Below are 8,957 nucleotides of genomic sequence, written 5' to 3'. Positions count from 1 at the left end.
TTTTTAATATAGCAGTATGTGTTCTGACCAGCTTCTCTTATTATCTAGAAACAGCTCTCAGGAAAAATGTGTTTAAAAAGCAAGTACTTGGTATCTTTGTGCTTATCCCATTATGTTGTATTTGGCTTTTTTAATGCTTAAAAGTTACACTATATGGTAAGACTAAAATCATTTTATGTTCACTAAAATTTAAACCTAACTTTTCAGAAATTGAACATTTTCAACTAGGCAGTCTATCCCTTAAAGATATTACTTCCATTGGAAGTTTTCTCCAAGAAAAGGAAATATATCTTCAGAACAATTGAACATTTTTCCCAGAGTTTAACATATAAAAAAAAAAAACTTAATTTTTTAAACTCTAGTATCTGATTAACTAATAATAAAATATTTTGGTAAAAATGAAGGATGGGTATTAGAGCCACTGACAATTGAGCAATTTTTTATTTCAAATGAAGAACTATTCTGACAAGTCTCACATATGCATAAGGACATTCAATTCAAACTATATATGTCTCTGGAACACAGCACAAGAATCAGGCCTTCACAGAGCTTCTCCCTTGAGGATCTCTTGCACCAATATGGACCTTCCAAGAATCTCAAAGATCACTGAGTCTAACATGAGTATTCCTCGGTAACTTCAATATACCCAGTGGAAAAAAGAGTCATAGCCTGAATCTTCCTGAGAAAACTACCCAAAATCCCTTAGTGGCAAAATCTGGGAATTGACTTATATCCTCATCCTCATAACTTCAGAACATCATTAAGATCCAACCAGAGCTTCCTATAGAGCCTTCTGGCTAACATAGGTCTGTCTATGCCTGAAAACTTCCCTGGCAAAAGGCAAGTGTCCAAGCAAATTAGCCAAGCGATTGGCATTAAATGCTGACATTGTGCTTGTCTCAGTGATACACATTCGAAGAGGCAGAAAAGAAGGAAAAAGAGAATTAGAAAGCAAAATTCTCCACATGCAGAGCATGTGCATTTTCTTCAGAACAACAAAAGTAATGCAGAAGGTACAAGTCAAACTAAATTATATACTAAATGTGATCACATTTACCGAAGAATACATGCAAGGAGTGCATTATTGAAGGACTAGAAGCAAAGAATGTGTTCTTTTTTCCTGTTGAAGGTCACATCTTAGGCTGGGGATAAAAGATATGGAAGCAGTCGTTTCAAAGAACAAGTTTGCAGACTGTGATTTATGATTCCATAATTGAAGGTTATGGGAGGGCAAAGGACACATCCCATGGAAAACCTTTTCTCCTCCGTTAATCTTAATTCAGCATGTACTTCACTCCCTCATGTGTATAAAGTGTGTCCCGATTTCCCTCTTATAAAGACACCCATCATATTGGATTTAGGCTCTAGCCTAAGTATGACCTCATCTTAACTTGATTATATCTGCAAAGACCCTATTTCCAAATATGACCACACCATAGGTTCCATATAAACATAAATTTGGGGGGACACTATTCACCCAGTATAGTAAGCTACATAATGAGGAGGAGGCTAGATTTATCTTATTCACCATTAAGACCCTAGCATCTAACATTAGCAAGTGTTAAGATTTTCATATACATATTAAATAAATGAGTTATCCTAATATCACTGCATAGAAGAAGAATTATATTGGTGAAATAATATAAAATATTTGATATTTTCATAAATTTTTACTCTTAAAAAAATTTAAGTCTAAAATATTATAAAGTATTCCCAAGATTTGACTGAATGGAATTCAGTACTAGAATTCATCAGAAGGGTATGCAGTATCTAAAAGAAACATCTTATTTTGTTCTGATATGCTTTACTAATTTTTTAGAAAAGGAGGAAAGGAGAAGAAAGAGAGAAACACAGATGTGTTCTTTTATGTGCTCTAACCAGGGATCAAACCAGCAACCTCTGCACTCAGGACAATGCTTTAACCAACTGAGCTATCTGGCCAGAGCTAAAAGAAACATTTTAAAGAAGGGTTTAAAAGATGATTCTAAGTCAAGATAACAAAATCTAGGATCTGAATATGGAAGCATGTGGTGGAGAGAGAATTTTGAAGACAAGATAAATAACAGAAAAACAAATAATATGTTTGTGGCAGCATTCAAGAAACCACTTGGACAGAGAAAAGAAATAAATATTTTACTTCAAAGACACATTCTATCTACTTCACTTCTCTCCTCTGACTAACACCTTGAAAAAAGAGAAAAATATATTAATAAGTAGAAATGAAAAGCATTTCAGCAGAGTGCAGCAAAGCTCTTTAGAGAGATCACAATAACAGAAATTAACACCAAGAGTACTCAGTCATGTATCTTACTTTGTAATGGCAAAATAATCAAGTGCAGAGAAAACATGGCCCATTCTTTTGGCTACCAAAAGGAAAAAGAGAATTCAAGAGAGAAGAGCTATGGTGACCCCCTTTAATTCAGTGCCTGCCATAACACCTGATACAGAAAGGAGAATAGTTAGACATCAGTCATTCACTATTCCGAACAATTATTGGTTCTTCTGGTGAAGAAAATCAATCTCCTTGTGCTGGCAAAAGGACAGAAACAGGAAAAAAAGAGACTAAGAAAGAGAATACAGAGAGAAATAAACAAACAGAGGCAGAGAGACAGAGAGATGTAGAAACACAGTATGACAAAAAGTTAATAGAGGAAGAAGTGACAGAGAGAGAAGAGACAAAAGTTGCTATAAAAAGGAAGGGAACAGGACCCTAAAAATTTTGTGTTGGGAAGGGCAATGCCACACACATGCAGGGATTTGTTTTCCTAGAACTTGGGGCTTTGTAAAGAGATACTGCTACGATGAGTTCTAGGGAAAACAAGAAACCTCCCAACAAATCAAAACAGTCTGACTAAAATTAAGTGGTATATAACAGACAAATAACTCCCAGGATAATTATACTGAATTATACTGAGTTCCCAAATCAACTATAGTTGATTTCATATAAATAAGTTCTAATAATTTTTAATCAAAAAATAAATATGAGTATATAAGTTAGAATGATTTGATTATAATAGAAACCTCACCCTTACAGGCTTTAAAAAAGAAATTTGCCTGACCTGTGATGGCACAGTGGATAAAGCAATGATCTGGAATGCTGAGGTTGCTGGTTCAATACCCAGGGCTTGCCCAATCTAGGCACATATAAGAAACAACTATGAGTTGATGCTTCTCACTCCTCCTTTTCTTTCTTTCTTTCTTTCTTTCTTTCTTTCTTTCTTTCTTTCTTTCTTTCTTTCTTTCTTTCTTCCTTTCTTTCTCCTCTCTCTAAAGTCAATAAATAGAATCTTTTAAAATATATGAAATGTAATTTATTATTATAACCAGAAGTTGAAAAGTGGAGGGGGATGATTCAGGTGTGTCATGAGTAGAATTTAAGCTTGTGTTTCCCTACAATGCTTTCAGTAATACCCTTTGCCATAGGTCATCTTCATTCTTAGTCTGGATTTCACAGTTTTAAAAAAAGAGTTGCCACTATGGCTGGTTGGCTTAGTGATAAAGCATGGGCCAGGCATGTGGATGTCCTAGGTTCTGTTCCCATTCAGGGCATACAGGAGAAGTGACCGTCTGCTTCTCCATCCCTCCCCATCCTCTCTTTCTCTCTCTCCCTCCTCCTGTAGACATGTCTCGATTGGCTGAAGTGAGTTGACCCAGGCACTAAGGATGGCTCCTTGACCTCCACCTCAGGTGCTAAAAATAGCTCCATTGCCAAGTAACGGACCAATGCCAAGATGGGCAGAGCATTGCCCCATAGGGGGCTTGTCAGATGAATTCCAGTGGAAGCACATGCAGGAGTCCGTCTGTCTTCCCTGCTCTCACTTAATTTTAATAAATAAATAAATAAATAATAAAAAAGGAGTTGCCCAGCAAAGTTGAGCCTCAGTTCTCAAACCAATCACTAGCAAAGAATTTGGGATTCTTACATCTAAGCAACAAGGATAAAAACAAATTCAAAGTGAAAGGCTGGAAAACAATACTCCAAGCAAACAACACCCAAAAAAAAGCAGGTGTAGCAATACTCATATCTAATAATGCTGACTACAAGACAGAAAAAGTACTCAGAGATAAAAATGGTCATTTCATAATGATTAAGGGGAATTTGAATCAAGAAGACATAACAATCCTTAATATATATGCACCAAACCAAGGAGCACCAAAATATATAAGACAGCTACTTATTGACCTTAAAACAAAAACTAACAAAAATACAATCATACTTGGAGACCTCAATACACCGCTGACGGCTCTAGATCGGTCATCCAAACAGAGAATCAACAAAGACATAGTGGCCTAAAACGAAATACTGGAATACCTGGATATGATAGACATCTACAGGACACTTCATCCCAAAGCGACAGAGTATACATTTTTCTCTAGTGTACATGGAACATTCTCAAGCATTGACCATATGTTGGGCCACAAAGACAATATCAGCAAATTTAGAAAAATTGAAATTGTACCAAGCATATTTTCTGATCATAAAGCCTTGAAACTAGAATTCAACTGCAAAAAAGAGGGGGAAAAACCCACAAAAATGTGGAAACTAAACAACATACTTCTAAAAAATCAATGGGTCAAAGAAGAAATAAGCGCAGAGATCAAAAGATATATACAGACAAATGAAAATGAAAATACGACATATCAGAATCTATGGGATGCAGCAAAAGCAGTGATAAGAGGGAAGTTCATATCACTTCAGGCATATATGAACAAACAAGAGAGAGCCGAAGTAAACCACTTAACTTCACACCTTAAGGAACTAGAAAAAGAAGAACAAAGACAACCCAAAACCAGCCGAAGAAAGGAGATAATAAAAATCAGAGCAGAAATAAATGAAATAGAGAACAGAAAAACTATATAAAAAATCAATAAAACAAGGAGCTGGTTCTTTGAAAAGATCAACAAAATTGACAAACCCTTGGCAAGACTCACCAAGGAAAAAAGGCACAGGACTCAAATAAACAAAATCCAAAATGAAAGAGGAGAGATCACCACAGACATCATAGATATACAAAGAATTATTGTAGAATACTATGAAAAATTATATGCCACCAAATACAACAATCTAGAAGAAATGGATAAATTCCTAGAACAATACAACCTTCCTAGACTGAGTCATGAAGAAGCAGAAAGCCTAAACAGACCAATCAGCAGGGAGGAAATAGAAAAAACTATTAAAAACCTCCCCAAAAATAAAAGTCCAGGCCCAGACGGTTATACTAGTGAATTCTATCAAACATTCAAAGAAGACTTGGTTCCTATTCTACTCAAAGTCTTCCAAAAAATTGAAGAAGAAGCAATACTTCCAAACACATTTTATGAGGCCAACATAACCCTCATACCAAAACCTGGCAAGGATGGCACAAAGAAAGAAAACTACAGACCAATATCTCTAATGAATACAGATGCTAAAATACTAAACAAAATACTGGCAAACCGAATACAACAACATATTAAAAAAATAATACATCATGATCAAGTGGGATTCATCCCAGAATCTCAAGGATGGTTCAACATACGCAAAACGGTTAACGTAACACACCATATCAACAAAACAAAGAACAAAAACCACATGATCTTATCAATAGATGCAGAAAAGGCTTTTGATAAAATACAACACAATTTTATGTTTAAGACTCTCAACAAAATGGGTATAGAAGGAAAATATCTCAACATGATAAAGGCCATATATGATAAACCATCAGCCAACATCCTATTAAACGGCATAAAACTGAGGACTTTCTACCTTAAATCAGGAACAAGACAGGGTTGTCCACTCTCTCCACTCTTATTTAACGTGGTGCTAGAAGTTCTGGCCAGAGCAATCAGACAAGACAAAGAAATAAAAGGCATCCATATCGGAAAAGAAGAAGTAAAGGTATCACTTTTTGCTGATGATATGATCCTATACATCGAAAACCCGAAGGACTCCACAAAAAGATTATTAGAAACAATAAACCAATACAGTAAGGTCGCAGGATACAAAATTAACATACAAAAGTCCATAGCCTTTCTATATGCTAACAATGAAATACTAGAAAACGAACTCAAAAAAATAATCCCCTTCACGATTGCAACAAAAAAAATAAAATACCTAGGAATAAACATAACAAAGAACGTAAAGGACCTATATAATGAAAATTACAAAGCATTGTTAAGAGAAATCGAAAAAGATACAATGAGATGGAAAAATATTCCTTGTTCTTGGATAGGAAGAATAAATATAATCAAAATGGCCATATTACCCAAAGCAATATACAAATTTAATGCAATTCCCATCAAAATCCCTATGAGATTTTTTAAAGAAATGGAACAAAAAATCATCAGATTTATATGGAACTATAAAAAACCCCGAATAGCCAAAGCAATCCTAAGGAAAAAGAATGAAGCTGGGGGCATTACAATACCTGACTTTAAACTATATTATAGGGCCACGATAATCAAAACAGCATGGTATTGGCAGAAAAATAGACACTCAGACCAATGGAACAGAATAGAAAGCCCAGAAATAAAACCACATATATATGGTCAAATAATCTTTGATAAAGGGGCCAACAACACACAATGGAGAAAAGAAAGCCTCTTCAACAAATGGTGTTGGGAAAACTGGAAAGCCACATGCAAAAGAATGAAACTCGACTACAGCATGTCCCCGTGTACTAAAATTAATTCAAAATGGATCAAAGACCTAAATATAAGACCTGAAACAATAAAGTACATAGAAGAAGACATAGGTACTAAAATCATGGACCTGGGTTTTAAAGAACATTTTATGAACTTGACTCCAATGGCAAGAGAAGTGAAGGCAAAGATAAATGAATGGGACTACATCAGAATAAAAAGTTTCTGCTCAGCAAGAGAAACTGATATCAAAATAAACAGACAGCCAACTAAATGGGAAATGATATTTTCAAACAACAGCTCAGATAAGGGCCTAATATCCAAAATTTACAAAGAACTCATAAAACTCAACAACAAACAAACAAACAATCCAATAAAAAAATGGGAAGAGGACATGAACAGACACTTCTCCCAGGAAGAGATACAAATGGCCAACAGATATATGAAAAGATGCTCAGCTTCATTAGTTATTAGAGAAATGCAAATCAAAACTACAATGAGATACCACCTCACTCCTGTTAGATTAGCTATTATCAACAAGACGGGTAATAGCAAATGTTGGAGAGGCTGTGGAGAAAAAGGAACCCTCATTCACTGTTGGTGGGAATGTAAAGTAGTACAACCATTATGGAGGAAAGTATGGTGGTTCCTCAAAAAACTGCAAATAGAACTACCTTATGACCCAGCAATCCCTCTACTGGGTATATACCCCAAAACCTCAGAAACATTGATACGTGAAGACACATGTAGCCCCATGTTCATTGCAGCACTGTTCACAGTGGCCAAGACATGGAAACAACCAAAAAGCCCTTCAATAGAAGACTGGATAAAGAAGATGTGGCACATATACACTATGGAATACTACTCAGCCATAAGAAATGATGACATCAGATCATTTACAGCAAAATGGTGGGATCTTGATAACATTATAAGGAGTGAAATAAGTAAATCAGAAAAAAACAAGAACTACATGGTTCCATACATTGGTGGAACATAAAAATGAGACTAAGAGACATGGACAAGAGTGTGGTGGTTACCAAGGGTGGGGGGAGGGAGGACATGGGAGGGAGGGAGGGAGAGAGTTAGGGGGAGGGGGAGGGGCACAGAGAACTAGATAGAGGGTGGCGGAGGACAGTCTGACTTTGGGCGAGGGGTTTGCAACATAATTTAATGACAAAATAACCTAGACATGTTTTCTTTGAATATATGTACCCTGATTTATTAATGTCATCCCATTACCATTAATAAAAATTTATTATAAAAAAAAAAAAAAAAAAAAGAATTTGGGATTCTTATGAATAGCTTATACCAACCATATGACAGCACTGAAACTAGAACATATCTCTAAAAATCACATTGTTATTGCCTAGCAAGAAGGGAGTGAATTAATAATTGAATCCCAGTACCCACTATAATAAGCCAACAATACAACAAGATCATGAAAGGAGTGTGATAAAAAAAGAAAGCATTATCATTGAATATGTATAATGTACAGACACTTTATGTACCATATATTTCAAATTATTCACAATAACACCATGATCTGTCTTGTGAACATTTTAGCAACAAGGATACAAAAATTCAGAAGTTAAATGACTTATTCATGGAAACAGAGTGACAGAACTAGTCCTCTTTTCACTACCATATATTCTGAGATGCTGTAATTAATTAATGATGCGACACGACTTTTCTGTAACTCTGGCAAATAAAGATCTTACTTTGATATCATCATCACATTTTCTTAGCTGTTCTTCCCCTCCAACATTGACAGCATTGGAGATATTCTGCCTGTGACTCATTGTTTCTCTGATTTCTCATACTCCAGTGCTAAAATCATTTTTATTTTTTAATTTTTCAATTACAGTTGACTTTTAATGTTGTATAAGTTTTAGGTGTAAAGCATAGTGGTTAGACATTTGTATAACTTACAATGTGATTCTCCTAAAAAGTCTTTAACCCCTCTGACACCATGATTACAATATTGTTAACTCTATTCCCTAACTTTATATCCCTGTAACTTTCCATCCCTGTAACAATTTTGTAACTGCCAACTTGTACTTCTTAATATCTCTATTTTTTTCACCTGAACTTCTAACCCCCCTCCCATCTGGCAACCATCAGTTTGTTTTTGCATTTATGAGTTTGCTTTTGTCTTTTTTGTTTTTTAGATTTCACATATAAGTGAAATCATATGGTATTTGTCTTTCTCTGTCTGACCTATTTCACTTAGCACAATACCTTCCAGTTCTATCCATATTGATGCAAATGATAAGACTTCATTATGGTAAGGCTGAGTAATACTTTATTGTATATATGCACCCCTTCTTTATCCATTC

This window comes from Saccopteryx leptura, chromosome 1, assembly GCF_036850995.1.
Source record: "Saccopteryx leptura isolate mSacLep1 chromosome 1, mSacLep1_pri_phased_curated, whole genome shotgun sequence".
Lineage (NCBI taxonomy): Eukaryota > Metazoa > Chordata > Mammalia > Chiroptera > Emballonuridae > Saccopteryx > Saccopteryx leptura.
Note: the sequence above shows the minus strand (reverse complement) of the source record.